Source organism: Staurois parvus, unplaced genomic scaffold (assembly GCF_062004578.1).
Source record: "Staurois parvus isolate SC_StPar_1 unplaced genomic scaffold, SC_StPar_1.0 ptg000338l, whole genome shotgun sequence".
NCBI lineage: Eukaryota > Metazoa > Chordata > Amphibia > Anura > Ranidae > Staurois > Staurois parvus.
The window spans coordinates 310,652-318,532 of record NW_028318134.1 but is presented as its reverse complement, the minus strand read 5'-3'; positions in this window follow the sequence as shown (position 1 = coordinate 318,532).

Sequence of the window (7,881 nt, the reverse complement as noted above, 5' to 3'; positions counted from 1 at the left end):
GGGGGGGTTATATATTATCACCTGGTTATTGGGGGGGGGGGGGTAATATCATATTACCTGGTTGTTGGGGGGGGGGGTAATATATTACCTGGTTGTTGGGGGGGGGGGGGGGTAATATCATATTACCTGGTTGTTGGGGGGGGGGGTAATATCATATCACCTGGTGTTGGGGGGGGGGGTGGGGGTAATAATATCATATTACCTGGTGTTGGGGGTAATATCTTATCACCTGGTTATTGGGGAGTGGGGGGTAATATATATTATCACCTGGTTATTAGAGGAAGGGGGGGGGGGGGTAGTCCTGATTTTAGGCTGACAAAGCTTCTCCTCCAGAGACCCAGTAGAGTAAGTGAGCGTTGTCACTTTTAGGATGGGAGGTACGTTACCGGCAGGATCACCAGGTGATAAGTAATACTGTATATTACGTATCACCTGGTTTTTGGGGGGGGGGGGTAATATATTACCTGGTTATTGGGGGGGGGGTAATATATTATCACCTGGTTATTGGGGGGGGTGTGGGGGGGTAATATATTATCGCCTGGTTATTGGAGGGGGGGTAGTCCTGTTTTAGGCTGACAAAGTATCATCAGATTTCAGTACTACCAATGCACTCAAGTTGACAACTATCTCTGTTTGACCCGGACAGAAGTACTAACAATTGCTTCAAGTTAGCTGACCTCTCTAATGAGACTTTACCTTCAGATTTATGCTGACAATCAGCCAGACGTTAATGTCCACTAACAGCAAAACCCACAAACATTGCAGATGGGTTTCTGCTTCAATCTGTTTAATGACATCTGTTCTATTGTGCTACTATGGGTTGCAGTGTTTTTTGTTTTTTGTTTTTTTTTTTGTTTCAGAATGGTGTAAACATTTTTAAGTGTTAATAAAAAAAAATATATTGCTTCTGTTTTATACTGAAATTGTGGATTGTTTTTTAAACTGTCTTTTATCTGTATTTACTGTAACATTGTATACACGTGAAACTCAAAAAATTAGAATATCGTGCAAAAGTTCATTGATTTCAGTGCAGAAACTTAAAAGGTGAAACTAATATATGAGACTCATTACATGCAAAGCAAGATAGTTCAAGCCGTGATTTGTCATCATTGTGATGATTATGGCTTACAGCTCATGAAAACCCCAAATCCACAATCTCAGAAAATGAGAATATTGTGAAAAGGTGGAATATTCTCGGCTCAAAGTGTCCCACTCTAATCAGCTCATTCAGCCATAACACCTGCAAAGGGTTCCCGAGCCTTTAAATGGTCTCTCAGTCTGGTTCAGTAGGAATCCCAATCATGGGAAAGACTGCTGACCTGACACCATCACTGACACCCTCCATAAGGAGGGAAAGCCTCAAAAGATAATTGCAAAAGAAGTTGGATGTTCCCAAAGTGCTGTATCAAAGCACATTAATAGAAAGTTGTGTGGAAGAAAAAAAGGTGCACAAGCAGCAGGGATGACCGCAGCCTGGAGAGGATTGTCAGGAAAAGGCCATTCAGAAGTGTTGGGGACTTTCACAAGGAGTGGACTGAGGCTGGAGTCAGTGCATCAAGAGCCACCACACACAGACGATCCTGGACATGGGCTTCAAATGTCGTATTCCTTTTGTCAAGCCGCTCCTGAACAACAAACAACATCAGAAGCGTCTTACCTGGGCTAAAGAAAAACAGACCTGGTCTGCTGCTCAGTGGTCCAAAGTCCTCTTTTCTGATAAGAGAAACCAAGGACCCGGAGTATGGAGGAAGAATGGAGAGGCATGCTTCTACTTTTCAGAGGTCCGATATTGTTCTATGTACAATCCTTGTTTTATTGATTGCATGGAATATTCTCATTTTCTGAGATTGTGGATTTGGGGTTTTCATGAGCTGTAAGCCATAATCATCACAATGATGACAAATCACGGCTTGAACTATCTTGCTTTGCATGTAATGAGTCTCATATATTAGTTTCACCTTTTAAGTTGCTGCACTGAAATAAATGAACTTTTCCACCATATTCTAATGTTTCGAGTTTCACCTGTACATTGCTATTAGTTTATTAGGGTTAGTTATCTTGCAGCAACCATGACACAACATTAACATGAGAGGGTACCTGGATTTGAACCAGGGACCTCCTAATCTGCAGTCAAATGCTCTGCCACTGAGCTATATCCCCCAATTTAGAGATTCACCTATTCCATCTTCTTTTCCAGAGAAATTTGGGGGAAAATAAGTGAAAAATAAGCCTAAGTGCACACTGATTATGTGTGTAAAATATATATATAATTTATTTTTTTGCTCGACTGGTTGGCTGAATGCACGATTCAACATAGATTCCTGCATCCACAGGAATGGTGGATGCAGACATCTCCCCCATTGTGTTATTGTATTCTGGCAGCAGGGACGCTCCGCTCTCAGAATACACTGATCAACAGCTGACAGGTTTTCCAACCCATCATAATGGGCACAGCAAATGTGTAGATCCACAAACTCAGCACAGGGATGGTGGGGACCGCTCATAATGGCACAGCAGGTGTACAGACCCGGGAACTCAGCACAGGGATGGTGGGAACCCCTCATAATGGGCACAGCAAATGTGTAGATCCACAAACTCAGCACAGGGATGGTGGGGACCGCTCATAATGGGCACAGCAAATGTGTAGATCCACAAACTCAGCACAGGGATGGTGGGGACCGCTCATAATGGGCACAGCAAATGTGTAGATCCACAAACTCAGCACAGGGATGGTGGGGACCGCTCATAATGGGCACAGCAAATGTGTAGATCCACAAACTCAGCACAGGGATGGTGGGGACCGCTCATAATGGGCACAGCAAATGTGTAGATCCACAAACTCAGCACAGGGATGGTGGGGACCGCTCATAATGGGCACAGCAAATGTGTAGATCCACAAACTCAGCACAGGGATGGTGGGGACCGCTCATAATGGGCACAGCAAATGTGTAGATCCACAAACTCAGCACAGGGATGGTGGGGACCGCTCATAATGGGCACAGCAGGTGTACAGACCCGGGAACTCAGCACAGGGATGGTGGGAACCCCTCATAATGGGCACAACAGGTGTACAGGCTCCGCCCACACAGGCTGCATCACTCAATCACAGACATATCTTGTTTCCGAGGGTGGGAGAGGTCTGAGGTGTGAATTGGTCATTACAATGTGTGACAAGCTTGGTAGGAACGTCCTGTGTTCAGTGTTTTTGTCCAATTGAGTACCTTGAAAATGCTTTGCATGCATTTTTCATGAAGAAAAAAGGCTCTGGACAGCATCGGGAACTGGAAGAGTTAAAAAAAAAAAATTTCAGACGCAAATGCTTAGAAACACGATTTGCCGCGTTTACAAGCGGTTTGCGTTTGAAATGCTGATAAAATCGACTGCCGATCGCAAGTTTTCTGCGTTTAAATTAACGACAGTAAACTCAACTGCCTGTAAAGGACGATGTGTACATGGACACATAGGGGAACATTAAGGAGAGAAAACAGGTGGCGCACACACCTAGTGCATTATCCAAGGTTTATTGTAGGAGTGAAAGAATAATGAAAACATACTCACAGACGAAGCATGTATCTAAAAAGCATAGAAAAATGACAATGGCCACAACGGCAGGCGAGGTGTTCTCACTGTCAGTGCGGTCAAATGACTGACGCGTTTCGGGGACAAATCCCTTTTCTCAGAGCTGATGACCAAGCTGTATGGAGGTCAAGTAGTATATAACCAGGGCTAGATGCCTTGGGAGCAAAGCTCCACCTCCTCTACTTGTTATAAGATGAGGGGTTGGAGGGGGTTATTTAAAGTGCAATCTTTTGTAGTTTTTATAAATGCATATACATATACACAGTGCGTTTATATGTGTATATATGTATGTATATGCGTTTATAAAAACTACAAAAGATTGCACTTTAAATAACCCCCTCCAACCCCTCATCTTATAACAAGCATACAGGTTGGTCATCAGCTCTGAGAAAAGGGATTCGTCCCCGAAACGCGTCAGCCATTTGACCGCACTGATAGTGAGAACACCTCGCCTGCCGTTGTGGCCATTGTCATTTTTCTATGCTTTTTAGATACATGCTTCGTCTGTGAGTATGTTTTCATTATTCTTTCACTCCTACAATAAACCTTGGATAATGCACTAGGTGTGTGCGCCACCTGTTTTCTCTCTATCCAGTGGCTGATTTCCCCGTCTGAGGAGGGCTGCACCCCTGAAGCATTTTCTTTGGTTTTCGCTTTCCTGGTACCCTTGGCTTTGCATATCCTGAGGCGCTGGAGAGTACATAGGAACATTAAGGAGAGTTCAGGGGCTGCTGAAAACCTCCTAAACGTGAGTTTATCGGCTGCAGTGTACATGAGCCCTAAACCTTCTTGAAGGGTCACTTGGCTTTGGATCAGATTTGGTTCTTTAGTAGCAATCATGATTGAAAATTAAACCTTCATGAGGGGACACCTGGATTTGAACCTGGGCCCTCTCGGTCTGTGGTCAAAGGCTCTACCATTGAGCTATATGTTGTTGAGTTACCATTGGGTGGAGATGGAATTTTTTTCCTCTACTTGTTTTTTTTCAGAAGCCTTGGAGAAAGACCAAGCTGCCTAAAGCAAACGTGTCTCAAACTCATATCTACCTGAAGGGGCCACCTGGGAAATCTCTGAAGCTGATGTTTTTCTGGTTGTTCTGTGAACTATTCCTTGAGTAATTGTAGCCAAGGGGAAAGGGCCAGCGGAAGGTTTAGTTCCCTCACCTGGCAATACCGCATTCCCCATGGCCAGGCCAATTTTCAGCTTTCAGCTCTGTCACACTGACAATTGCGCATCAATCATGCATCACTGTACATAAATGAAACTGTTTTTAATTTTTTTGAGACAGATGGAACTTTTCTTTCGGTAATATTTAATCACTTCTGTTTTTCTATTGTTTGCTAAATAAATTAAAACATTTTGAAAAAAAAATCTTTTTTCGCTTATAAAATTTTGCAAATAATATTTCTTCATAAATTTAGGCCAAAACGTATACTGCTAATTCTCTATGGTAGAAATAACCCCAACCTGTGTATGTTATGTAGTCTGTAGGAAAGCTAAAGAGTCTACAAACTGTGGGATATATATCTGAAAATCGATCAATCCTGATGTACTGATGACCGATCTCATTTCTTGAGGACCTAAAACACCAGGACAGTACAAATACTCCCCAAATGACTCCTTTTTGGAAAGTCTGAGGTATTTATTAAGAGGCATGAGTTTTTTAAAGCTGTCATTTTTTTGGTCACAATTTTGTGGAAAAAGAACAAATGAAAGAAAATTTCTTTTTTCAAAAATTTTTATACATACTGTCACCGGTGCAGTACAGCATTACCATGTGTGGTGGTGATCAGGCACACTGACTGGTGAAATGTAAAAAAAAAATTATTTTTTTACAATTATTTTTTTTTTTTTTTAGATTTTTTTTTTATATACTGTGATCAGTGTTTTTTTTTTTTTTTTAAACGCCATGATTGTTTATAACAGCGATGATCACTGTTATAACCAATAATTTTTTTATGAATGACATCCATTCATCCAGTGTGTACTATTGTGATTGGCCACAGCTATCACATGGTACAGACACACAATGATTAGTCCTGTCTGTACCATATGATCACTGTGACCAATCACAGAGATCAACACAATAAATGATAGCCATTCAATGTGTACTACTGTCATGTGATCGCGATCACATGGTACCGGCAGCGGCCCAATAGAATGATCTGTTATCCGGTGTGTCTGGTGGAAAAATTGTATGACAGCGCCACAGCGCTGCCCCTAGGGCGAGGAGCGATCCTGCGAAGATGTCATATGACAATAGGCCAGGCGGGAAGCAGTTAAACCTACATGAAGGAGCAACCTGGATGTGGAGTAGAGAACTGCAGATTCTTCACAGTAAGAGCTGTGAGAATGTGGAATAGACTCCCTCAAGAGTTGGTTGTGGCCAGCTTAGTGGATTGCTGTAGGAAAGTCCTGGATTCTTTCTTGGATACACAGAATATAACTGGATATAACATTTATAGATAAAGTTGATTCAGGAAATATCCGATTGCCTCTCGGGGGATCAGGAAGGAATTGTTTCCCTGCAGGAGCAAATTGGATAATGCTTGCTGGGTTTTTTGCCTTCCTCTGGATAAACTGTGGGTGTAGGATTATAATCCCTGTCCAAATTATGCCGCCTCAACCTCCGCAATATCTCCAGAATACGCCCCTTTTTAACCAATGACACCACAGAGCTCCCTATTCACTCCCTGATCATCTCTCGCCTCGACTACTGCAACTCCCTCCTAATTAGTTTACCTTTACATAGGCTTACCCCCCCCCCCCCCCCCCTCTAGTCCAACATGAATGCTGCCGCCAGACTCATCAACCTTACCTACCATTCAGTGTCTGCTACCCCTCTCTGCCAATTTCTGCACTGACCTCCACTCAGTGTCCAACATCCCTCTCTGCCAATCCCTCCACTGACCTCCACTCAGTGTCCTCCATCCCTCTCTGCCAATCCCTCCACTGGCCCCCACTCAGTGTCCTCCATCCCTCTCTGCCAATCCCTCCACTGGCCCCCATTCAGTGTCCTCCATCCCTCTCTGCCAATCCCTCCACTGGCCCCCATTCAGTGTCCTCCATCCCTCTCTGCCAATCCCTCCACTGGCCCCCATTCAGTGTCCTCCACCCCTCTCTGCCAATCCCTCCACTGACCTCCACTCAGTGTCCTCCACCCCTCTCTGCCAATCCCTCCACTGGCCCCCATTCAGTGTCCTCCACCCCTCTCTGCCAATCCCTCCACTGACCTCCACTCAGTGTCCTCCACCCCTCTCTGCCAATCCCTCCACTGACCTCCACTCAGGGTCCTCCACCCCTCTCTGCCAATCCCTCCACTGACCTCCACTCAGTGTTCTCCACCCCTCTCTGCCAATCCCTCCACTGACCTCCACTCGCCCAACGAATATAATTCAAAATACTAACAACATCTTACAAAGCCATCCACAACTCTGCCCCCAGCTATATCGCCAACCTGGTCTCAAAATATCAACCAAACCGCTTTCTTCGATCCTCCCAAGACCTTCTGCTCTCTAGTTCCCATGTCACCTCCTCCCATGCTCGCTTCCAGGACTTCTCCTGAGCTTCTCCCATCCTATGGAACTCCCTACCCCAGTCTGTCCAGCTGTCTTCTAATCTATCCACCTTTAGATGATCCCTGAAAACCTTTCTCTTTAAAGAAATCTATCCTGCTTCTACCTAGTAAATCGGCATTTATTTCCTCCATCAGCTCATCCCCCCCACAGATATTACCTTTTGTATCACTCAACCCTTCCTCCTGGATTGTAAGCTCTAACGAGCCGGGCCCTCTGTGTCCTGTTGTACCAAATTGTATTGGAGCTGTAATGTCTACCTTTAATTTTGTAAAGCGCTGCGCAAACTGTTGGCACCATATAAATCCTGTATAATAATAATATTAATAACTTTTTTTTTGGTTGAACTGGATGGACTTTTGTCTTTTTTCAGCCAGACTAACTATGTAATGTAAGGTACATTCTTCCCACTGACCACCAATGTAAGGAGCATTCTTCCCTCTGACCACCAATATAAGGGGCATTCTTCCCACTGATCACCAATGTAAGGGACATTCTTCCCACTGACCCCCAATGTAAGGGACATTCTTCCCACTGACCACCAATGTAAGGAGCATTCTTCCCTCTGACCACCAATATAAGGGGCATTCTTCCCACTGACCCCCAATGTAAGGGACATTCTTCCCACTGATCACCAATGTAAGGGGCATTCTTACCACTGACCACCAATATAAGGGGTATTCTTCCCAATGGCCACCTATAAATGATACATTCTTACCACTGACCA